Source organism: Rattus rattus, chromosome 2 (assembly GCF_011064425.1).
Source record: "Rattus rattus isolate New Zealand chromosome 2, Rrattus_CSIRO_v1, whole genome shotgun sequence".
In the NCBI taxonomy this organism is placed as follows: Eukaryota; Metazoa; Chordata; class Mammalia; order Rodentia; family Muridae; genus Rattus; species Rattus rattus.
Genome location: NC_046155.1, coordinates 168,236,978 through 168,247,568, shown reverse-complemented (window position 1 = coordinate 168,247,568; position 10,591 = coordinate 168,236,978). Strand labels below are relative to the sequence as shown.

General features: G+C 46.5%; 1 protein-coding gene and 1 non-coding gene across 2 annotated transcripts in view; one reads left to right on the top strand and one right to left on the bottom strand.

Moving 5' to 3' along the window:
* The first annotated feature begins 6,545 nt into the window (after window positions 1–6,545).
* Window positions 6,546–10,591, top strand: part of LOC116892416 (zinc finger protein 60-like) — an 18,704-nt gene continuing 14,658 nt past the window's right edge. Inside the window, 2 exon segments of the mRNA XM_032894097.1 lie at window positions 6,546–6,597; window positions 9,342–9,422. The gene's annotated coding sequence lies outside the window, so the exon portion shown is untranslated.
* LOC116894874 lies at window positions 10,286–10,395 on the bottom strand. The gene has a single exon (XR_004387086.1). It is a non-coding gene; the product is annotated as a U6 spliceosomal RNA (small nuclear RNA).

Below are 10,591 nucleotides of genomic sequence, written 5' to 3'. Positions count from 1 at the left end.
GGCTCTACCACTGAGCCACGCCCCAGCCCCTCACTGGGGGATTCTAGGCAGGGGCTCTACCACTGAGCCACACCCCCAGCCCCTCACTAGGGATTCTAAGCTTGTGCTCCAATTCTGAACCCTGCCTTCCAACCACAGTGTTTCTTTCTCTTAGAGTTGCAGGGAGGACGGGATGAAGAAAGCCTTCCAATGGCTTTGCCAACAGTGTCATCCAGCATTAGGACTTTTTCTGGGCAATCACCAGGGAAATCTTTACTGTTTGTCATTCCTTCTCCTTCCTTCCTTTCTTTCTTTCTTCCTTTCTTTTTTAAATTAAATTAAAAAAGTTTCTGAACTCCAGATTTTATTCCCCTCCCGAATCATCCTCTGACTGTTCCCCATCCTATACCTCCTTCCCGCCCCGTCTTCATGAGGATGTCTCCACCCCACACCCCCTTTTTTCTTTTGAGGCAGGGTCTCACTATGTATCCCTGGCTGTCCTGGAAATCACTCTGTAGAGTAGACTGACTTTAACCTCACAGAGCTCTGCCTAGGATTAATGGCATACGCTGCCCTACCACAGGCATATGCCTGCCTTTCTCTCTAAAGAAGGCTTGTAATTTTATTTTCAATTATGTGTGTCTTCATTTGTTTGTGTGTGGGTTTCTGCATACACATTCCAGGTTATAGCACAGGATTTCCAGGAGGTGACAGAAAGTTGTGCCATTCAATATGAGGGCCAGGATCCAAACTAGTGTCTTCTGTAAGAGCAGTGCCCACTCTTAAATACTGCCATCTCTCCAGCCCCACTTTCCTTTCTTCTTTGTTTCTGAGACAGATAGCTCAGGTTGGCCCTGACCTCCTGGCTGTTTGACTTCAGTCTTCCCAGCTCCGGGACGCTGGGATGGCAGGCACTTCCATGACCAGCGGAATAGGTGCTTTTTCATTATGCATACGTATACACAGAGTGTTCGCATGTCTGTGTGTGAGTTCTCATGTATCTTGCTCACTTTTTCTTTTTGAGACAGGATTTCTCCATGTAGCCCTGGAGGTCCTGGAACTCACTCTGTAGACCAGGCTGTCCTCAAACTCAGGGCTGTGCCGGCCTCTGTCTCCAGAGTGCTGGGGCAAAAGTCGTGTGCCACTACGGCCCAGCTATCTTGCTGGTTTTTCATGGGTTTCTCCATGTTTCTCTGTATTTTTACTTTAAGTTTGTTATTAATATTGTTGTTAGTATTCTTTGAAGCTTTTTAAGAATAATTTATTTATTTATTATACATCACTACACGGTCGCTGTCTTCAGACACACCAGAAGAGAGCATCAGATCCCATTACAGATGGTTGTGAGCCACCATGTGGTTGCTGGGAATGAACTCAGGGCTTCTGGTAGAGCAGTCAGTGCTCTTAACCGCTGAGCCACCTCTCCAGCCCTTCTTTGAAGTTTTTAGAGATGGAGTCTACTTATCCCAGGCTGGCCTCAAACTCCTGATTCCCTTGCTTTGTTTTCTGAGTACTGAGACTACAGGTGGGTGTGTTCTACCAAGTCTGGATCCTCTTTTTAGAAAAGTGTGTGTGTGTGTGTGTGTGTGTGTGTGTGTGTGTGTGTGTAACTTCCTGGGTTGTGCTTTCTCCTGCTCCACCTGGAGCCAGGAATGGAAGTTAGGTGGTCAGGCTTGGCTGCAAACACCTTTGTCTACTTAGCTGTCTTTCTGTCTTCTTTATGTTGCTTTAACAGTGGTGGCGCTATCTTTGTTACTGCTTTTTAATTTTGTTTCATTTTCCCACGATTTGCCTGCTGAACTGACAGAGGAACTTCCTAGCAGAGATCTCTAGTCCTAGAAACAATGAGAAACAACGAAATCTTGATCATCCCTAATCCCTGCTCTTCCTTCTCCCTTCTGGGAATGGGGGGGTGGGCAGGAGGCAGACAGACACAAACCTTGACAATCACTTCCTCTTTATCGTTTTCTACCCCCACCTCCGTCTTTTTTGCTTGATGTTATCTGTACCGGGATGGAGATGGACTTGTGGATAGAGATGGACTTGTGTACGACTGGCCAACAATGAACCCCCTTCTCTTGGCTTTTATTCCTGGACTCCTGTTGCCACCTGGTGGCCATTACGTGCAACAGCAGATTTCTAGATTTAAAAATGACAAAGCAGTAAACGTTTCTCTCGTCCATTTTATTTTCTCTCGTCCAGTGGGTCGAATATTCAGGAGCAGATTATCTGGTGATTCTGCTTCAAAGACACTGTCCAGATCCCCAGACATCAGAGAGCTTGACTGGTCCTAAGGGATCCCATAAGAGGGTGTCGTTCCCACACCTGGAAGTCAGTGAGGTCCTGGGCCAGAGGCTTCAGTTCAGCCAGTGAAGCCCTCTCCCTAGCAGCCCAGTGCTGTGTCCGATTCCCCCAGGGCAAGAGAAAGAAGAGAGCTGACTTACCTATGTTTTTTTTTTTTTTTTTTTTTTTTTTTTTTTTTTTTTTTTTCGGAGCTGGGGATCGAACCCAGGCCTTGCCTTCCCTAGGGCAAGCGCTCTACCACTGAGCTAAATCCCCAACCCCTCACCTATTTTAATGTAAAATGTTTAATTTAAAATGCTCACTGGGTGGGGTGGGTTTTACTTTCATTAAGTATCCAAAGAAGTTTCTATAACTTCCCAGGGCAAACTGGTTATATCTTTAACCACTCCACCCCCCTTTAGAGCCCAGCAGCATGGGAGCTGGTTGCTGAGGCCCGCTGTGCAGCGTGTAGCTCATGTCACCTTGCAGGTGGTTCTTCCTCTCTACCATGAGCTGTCTCTAAGGTGGTGGGGTTAGGGCGGGGAAATCCTCTAGTCCAGGCTTTCAGAAAATTTAATTTTTAGGACATTTTTTATTTTTATTTGTGTCAGGCCTGACAGCCCTCCATGTGAGCACTAGTCATGCAAGCAGGCGTGAGCTTGAAGCAGAGAAAGAGAGAGAGGGGGAGGTAGGGAAGGAGAGAGAGAGGAGGGAGGGAAAGAGGAGGAGGAGAGAGAGGGAAGGAGAGAGAGAAAGGAAGGAAGGAGAGGGAGAGGGAGAGGGAGAGGGAGAGGGAGAGGGAGAGGGAGAGGGAGAAGGAGAGGGAGAGGGAGAGAGAGGGAGATTCAGACGCTCTAGGGCTGGAGTTACGGGTGCATGGTACACAATGTAAGTTGCCCAGCATAGGTCTTGGGAGTTGAACTTGGGTCCTCCTCAGGTCTGCTGGAAGATCAGCTGCTGAGCTGTCTCTCCCGCCCTGCTAATGTCATTATTGAAAAGTTGCAGGTTTGCTGTTTAAGGGAAGAACACTGTCTTTTTAAACTAAGTTTATTATGCAGGGGTGGTGGTGGCTTGGGACGAAGAGGCAGGTTGGTCTGTGTGATTTCAAAGTGAGCCTGGTCTACGAAGTGAGGTCCAGGATAGCCAGGGCTATCCAGTGAAACTCTATCTCTAAAAAGCAACCGGAGAAGCTTATTAGAAGGGTTATTAAATCTGCAGAGAGACCAGTGAGGCAGCCGCTGTAGGAGAATCAGGCTCACCTGGCCAATTGAAGGAAACTTCTTTTGTTTCTTTTTCCAAGACAGGTTTTCTCTGTGTAGCCCTGGCTGTTGGCACTCACTTTGTAGACCAGGCTGGTCTGGAACTCAGATCAGCCTGATGCTGCCTCCCAGGCACGGGGATTAAGGCATGTGTCACCACTGCCAGCGCTTCGAGGGTCCCTTCCTATACCTATTACAGGGAGACGCCCCATGCCATGTGACTATCAGGAAATCTACAATGTGTGCTAGTAGATGGGTTTCTGATTCCAAGACACTGGGTGGGAAGGAGGGAGTCTATTAGCCTGGGGCCACGTAGAGAGTGAGCTATGTTTCAGGGAAGGAGCTAGGAAAATGAACTCCTGGAGGAGAGTCATAACATGGCTTTGTCACATGGAATGAGGAACTCCACTTTGGTCTGTTGAGCCTCATGCCTTGATCATTATAAAACGAACTATTTTTAATGTAAATGTATTTATGTTAAAATGTGAAGTAATCAGATGCTGTATTTCCTTACCTTTGTTAGTCTCCAATAACCACACAGAGAAACCACCTCGATACTGGGCAGTTATTGATCTATTAATCTTAAATTGGCTACCTCCCTGCTTCTGAAGAAATAACGTTTCATAGATGTGAAAAGCAAAGCTGTAAAAACAAGGCTTTGAGAAATACATCTGGTGGTCAGGATGCCTATGACAAACTTGTGGCCTTTCTGAGAGACACATCTGACGTCAGAATGCCCAGTGATATGACAAAGTTTTGGTGATCAAGATATTGAGGCAATTCTGACTAAGCTAATTAAGACAAAACAATAACAACTGTTCTCGGAAAGACCCCCTACCCCTCTTGGTAAATTCCGAGAACAACCTCAAGATGTCATCCTGACCCTGCCTGACCACCCAGTTCACCACCCCCCCGCCAAGGATGTGCCAACTTAGCCCTTTCCCAGTGATTCTCCAAGGCCAGGTGTACGGCTGGACGAGGGAAGTGACCAACTGAGCCAAGAACAGTGCCTTGAGCAGGCCAGCCAATACCTGACCAGATCCTTTGTCCTGTGCACCACCAATGAGAATGGGCCAGCTAACCCTGCTGCTGAAGTCTGCCCTCTGTAATGAATAAAAGTTGTGTGCTTTTTGAGTTCGGGGTTGCCTCTCCCTGCGTGGATGAGCAACCCCATGTACGTGGATTAAAAACCTTATACCCTCATGCTATTGCAACGGTCACTTTGTCAATCTGTGCTCTGTGGGTTGCGCTCCTGAGGTAGAGCCACTTTAGTGTCTTATAACACTTCATCCCATAATGCTTGCATATTATTATTGATCTGGCTCTTTGGAATTCAGTTTTTTTTTCTCATGGCATTTTTTTTAAGGCCCTTTATTCTTCCTGGTGATCTGAAACTCCCTCTCTCACTCCTTCCCCTGGCTGGTGGACATCCCGCCATGTTCTCTCTTCTGCCCGGCCTTTGGGTGATCAGCATTCATAGACAGGGCAAAGAATAAATGGTAAGAATTGTTTATAGAACTTGAGACAGGAGACTTTTTGTATCTATGTATTACAATGTTATCTTCGGATTGAAACAAGATGTGAGGGCAGAGAAGTCAGCATTTGAAAAACACAAGCATAACCTTCACACGGCACAGAAACATACTGGCTACAGTGCCTTTCAAGCTCAGGCGCTCCTGTGGGTTTAGCGGGGTGAAGGTCCTGAATCAGCCTTCCATGAGCTCCTCACTGCAGCAGCCATTGTACCTGTGGCCACAGCACTGTGTAGTGGTTTTCAGATGCGTGGTTTCCCTACAGACCTGGCTCTGTAGCCACCCCGCTGGTCCAGCCAAGTGTGTGACATCTGAGCGCTAAAGAGAGGGTTCTTTATCAGGTGTCATGAGCAGACCAGGGAACGCCCACATTGCTGCTGTTGTCACTGGACATGTTCTACAGCGTCCTGGTGGGACGTCTTAGGCAAATGGGGCTTAAGGCTGGGGAACAAGATGCTAGAAGCTGGTGCTTATTGTGACTTCTGATTGCTGTGAAGAGAAGCTCAGATTCCCACAAACTGTCCTCTGATAGGCCAAGTGAATACCATGGTGTATACACGCAGCCCTGCACACAAAACAGGGACACTGACTCCTGGAAGGTTCCGGAACACCTGGCTCTCTGAACTCTCTGATCTAGCTTAAAACCAACCAATTCCTTAGCTCAGTCTTTTCAAATTTATCATAATCCGGCAGCAGGATTTTAGATCCGTTGCAGCTGGCATTTACTCTGGAGCGATAGCCATTTCGCCCTGTAGTATATCTGTTGTAAATGTTGTTATCTGAGTTTTACGGGGTTCCTTTCTATTTGGAATTTCAGAGCCTCAGCATGACTTCAGCCATAAGACATTTCTGGCAAACCTGGACTTCTTATGATTCTGTTTATTTACTTATGGTTCGTTAAGACAAATGGGTAGATTGGGGCTATGCGGGAATAGACTTGCTAAAAGGCCTTTTGTGTAACAATCACAAAAGCCCTTCAGCGGAGCTGCTAGCCGTTTAGTTCCGTTCATCAGAATGGAACCCTCAGCTTCTGGGAAGACTAAATTCATTCTGCAGTGTCCCTTTCTTTAATCTTTCAGAAAAACCCAGAACAATGACAAAGTCCCTACCAGAGCACAGTGAGGTGGAATCCTGCAGTGGGTCTCGGGCAAAGCGTGATCAAGTCAGTTACATCTCGACCTGATTTTACTTCCTAGTCTGCATTTAAAATCTAGGCTCCTCTGTTCGCTCCACAGGAGAGAAAATGGGTTACCCGCAGAACCCGGAAGTACACACAGAAGGGAGCCTGCACTTTAACGGGGTACCTCCGTGGGAACCCCCACAAAGGGCTGGGCGCAGCTCCCAAGCTCCCAAATGGGCTGGCCCAGGTTGCATGCTGGGATATCCCTGAACCACAATCCTTCCTGTAGCTTGCGCCGGGGGGACTATATTTCCCAGGTAGCACAGGGTCGGAAGTAAAACATCAACTTCTGGTCTGCTGACGTAGGTACGGCAGACGGTCAGGTGGGAGTAAGAAGTCACTGGTTGGCGTAGGTCTCCACAGAGTAAGGCGGGGAGCAGCTGGCTGGTGTGGGTGTGGACGGTGGGTGGAGTGAATGGATGTTGATGTGTGTGTGTGTGTGTGTGTGTGTGTGTGTGATCTATATATGTGTACAGGTATGTATGTAGGTATGTCAGTAGGCATGTAAGTATGTAACCATTTGAGCTCTCTGCATTATCTGTGTCTCTGTTCTTGTGGCTTTCTGCTCCTGCTTTCTCTCATGGCCACAGGGGCTGTTGATGTGTGTGTGTGTGTGTGTGTGTGTGTGTGTGTGTGTGTGTGTGTGTGTGCGCGCGTGTCTGTCTGTCTGTCTGTCTGTCTACACACCTTGAGCTCTCTGCATTATCTGTGTCTCTGTTCTTGTGGCTTTCTGCTCCTGCTTTCTCTCAAGGCCACAGGGGCTGAGGTAGAGGATCAAGCTTCAGGAAGGAGAGGTCAGGTGCGCAGTCTGAAGGGAAGCTTTCCCTGACGTTCAGACTTGAGCTTGGGACCTTCAAGTGCCTCCGAGGGTCGCCTAGGAGGGCAGCTACTTGTTGAGCTCCCTGACTTTCTCAGACCTCTGCCGAATTTGAGTGTCGTGGGAAGAGAAGGAAAGTTTTCACTGACGATGCTCTCTGATACAGTCGGTGACCTCCTGCTTGCTCAGGCTCCCCCTGTAGTCTGTTATTCAAAAGGAGAGCTGGAGAATAAGGAAGATATTATTGCTACCCATCTAAGACTCAAGAGTGAATCTGCTCATTTCTGTTTGAGAACTGAGGTTTTAGTTTTAGAATACAGAATTGTTAGTAAATGAAGCGGGAACATGCAGATTACAACTCCACCATTGCGACCCTTACGTTGTCCCTTCCCTTTCCGCTTAGTACTCACAGTACCGTTTCAGTGATCCTTGACATCTCTCTACAATCATTTCTCCTTCCCAAGATGTTATAGATAGGAACCTCCAGCGGTTAACGCTAGGGCTCACAGACTCCGGTTTTCTAAATCGATTCCTATTTTGATGGCGTCACTCGCCAGGATGGCCTTCGATCTTTCCACAGGCCCTTCCTTTTCAAAGCCCTTGGGGGAATGGAGATGATAGGATCTGCTCACTCGTGAGGGATTTTGGGAGTGGGAAAGTGGTAGCACTAAATTTGGCATCTTAGAGCTAGTAATTTTCAAGCGTGTGTGTGTGTGTGTGTGTGTGTGTGTGTGTGTGTGTGTAGAGAGAGAGAGAGAGAGAGAGGGTCATACTGGCCAGAGCCAGATGAGCAATGATGTGGTTGGACGTGGACGTGTGGGTCTGTGGTATCCGGATTGGAGTCTTGGTTCTGTCCCCTCTGACTCTCTAGTTCTGTCGTGAACCTTAGAATGCCTGTGTTGAAGCCTGTTAGTGCAGTGACACCGTACACTAAGGGCCTGGCGTGCTTTAGTTGTTGCTCTGTGAGGCCATTTTGGGTTCCTTCTCCTCAGTGTTCTGCAGGACAAGGGTGTGTTAGAAATAATGTGATATTTAAGAAAATGACTCTAGGATTTATGGTATACACTTAATCTCAGTGCATAGGAAGCAGAAGCAGGAGGATTGCTATGGGTTCAAGGTCAGCTTGGTCCACATAGCCAGTTCCAGGCTAGCTGGGCCTGTGAGATCCTGTCTCAAAAACAAGGCAAAGGAAGAATGTGCTGATGTAAAGCAGGGTTTTACAGGAGAGATTTTTGTGTAAAGCATGTGGACTCTATGTCCTTTGGAACGATTCACAGTTTTGTAGTCAGTGCACTTAATGTCTACCCTCTCAGTCTTTTCCAAACCATTCGTCACAGTCACCATGTTTCACAGTCTGTTTCTGGACCGTCCATTGTGTAGCTGAAATCCTGTAGCGCTTGATCATCATCATCCCAGCTCTCTCCCTTATGGATCTACGTCTCCATTCTCCACCCCAATGCTGCACACCCGGCCTCCACCCCTCAAACCCCAGGAACCAGCATCTTACTGTTCCTAGGAGAAAACAGTCTTAGATTTTACATGGAGATCATGGGCATTTGTCTTTCTGTTTAAAGACTGTTTTCATTCACAATATGTGTGGGGTTGTGTGTCCATGAGTACAGGTGCCCTCAGAAACCAGAGGTTCAGCATCCCCTGGAGCTGGAGTTGCAGACGCTGTGAACTCTCAGGAGACTGAGCTGTGTCCTCTGGAAAAGCCATAGCAGCTCTCAGCCCCTGAGCCATCCCCCAGCCCCAGCGTTTGTCTTTCTGTCTTTACCTTATTGCACTTGTTGTTCTCCGTGTGCATCCATAGTGTAGTAAGTGCTTCACTGTGTGACCCTCATTCTCCATGTGCTTTGTCCGTTCATCTGTTGGTGGGGTCACAGACCACAGCTGTGGGAATGGTGCTGGAAGGAAGGCGGGAGTGTAGATGTCTCTTGCAGATGCTGATTTAATCCCCCCCCCCACTTTGTTTTGGTCTCTACTCAATAATGGGATCAATGGATCAAGTGCAAATCAGTAGATGAGTGCAAATTCTATTTATTCTATTTGTAGCTGTTTGAGAGTCTTCTGTATTATTTTTCACAGTGACCGTATGAATTTACATTCCTTTCAATAATGTGAGCATGTGCTCCACATTACATTTATTTCTGACAATAGATAGTAATTTACAAAAGATCTCTTTCTCTCTCTCTCTCCTTTCTTTTCTTTTCTTTCTTTCTTTCTTTCTTTTTCTTTCTTTTCTTTCTTTCTTTTCTTTTTTCTTTCTTTCTTCTTTCTTTTCTTTCCAGGGTTGTGCCTACAGGACCTGTGTGCACCATGCGAGTACCTTGAGAGGCCCGAAGAGGGCGTCAAATCCCCTGAAGCTGGAGGTAGGAATGTTGGTGAGCCAGGATGAGTCCTGGGACTAGAACCCTGGTCTTCTGCAAGAGCATAAAGTAATGTAAAACCACTGGGCCATGTCTGGTAACCCTGATAATGGGCACCTGGACAGCACGTGGGAGAGGCCTCTGATTGTGATTTATATCTCTGTCTCTGTCTCTGTCTCTCTGTCTCTCATCTTGTCTGTCTCTCTCTCTCTCTCTCTCTCTCTCTCTCTCTCTCTCTCTCTCTGATGCTTGTTTTTGTATCTTTGATAGCCACACTGTAAGGCAATGTCTATTTCTGGTTTACCTGTTCTTTCAATTAGGGCGTTTCCCTTGTCACTCGAATTGTCTGCACTCCTTGAGCTGTTGTGTAGGGAGTTTAGAGGTTCCCTCCCTGTCAGATGCCGCTTAGCAATGGCCTCTCCATCCTTGCATCTGTTGCTGGCCCCCTTTGCTGTGGAAGGTTTTGAGTTTGATGTAAATCCCCTTTGTCCGTTTTGTTCTTGTCAATTGTGTTTTTAGAGTAATATCCAGTATGTCCACTATCCTAGAGACTTCATGTGTGTGTATGTATGTGTATATATATATATATTATATATATATACATATATATATATAATATATATGTATAATATATATATTTTTTTTCTATGAGTGTCAGTTTCAACGTTTAAATTTTTTTTTCTGTTTTGAGTTGACTTATGGATGTGACGTAACAGACACATTAGGATGTCATTCTCACGAATGTTAATACTCAGTTTGGCCAGCACCACTGACAGAGGCTGCTCTAGAACTCACATAGACCATGTTTGGCCTGGGACTTTGTACAAGTTTCCTGTCTCTGCCTCTGGAATTATAGACTTTTTTTGTTAAATATGGAACGCTTCATGAATTTGTGTGCCATCCTTGAACAGGGGCCATGCTAATCTTTCTCTGTATCCTTCCTAATGTTAGTATATGTGCTGCTGGAAGTGAGCACTGAACAGGGACGCCCAGCCACCACATCTAACACATATGCTATTCTATAAAGAATCATGGCTTAAATACACACAGTGTAAGTTGGATCATAGATGAGCAAAAGGCACTCAGAAAGTGTTGCATGGTGCATGGAAGTCCATTTACTGAACATAGGTGGATGTTACTCCATGTATCACGTAACTGAACGAAGTACACTG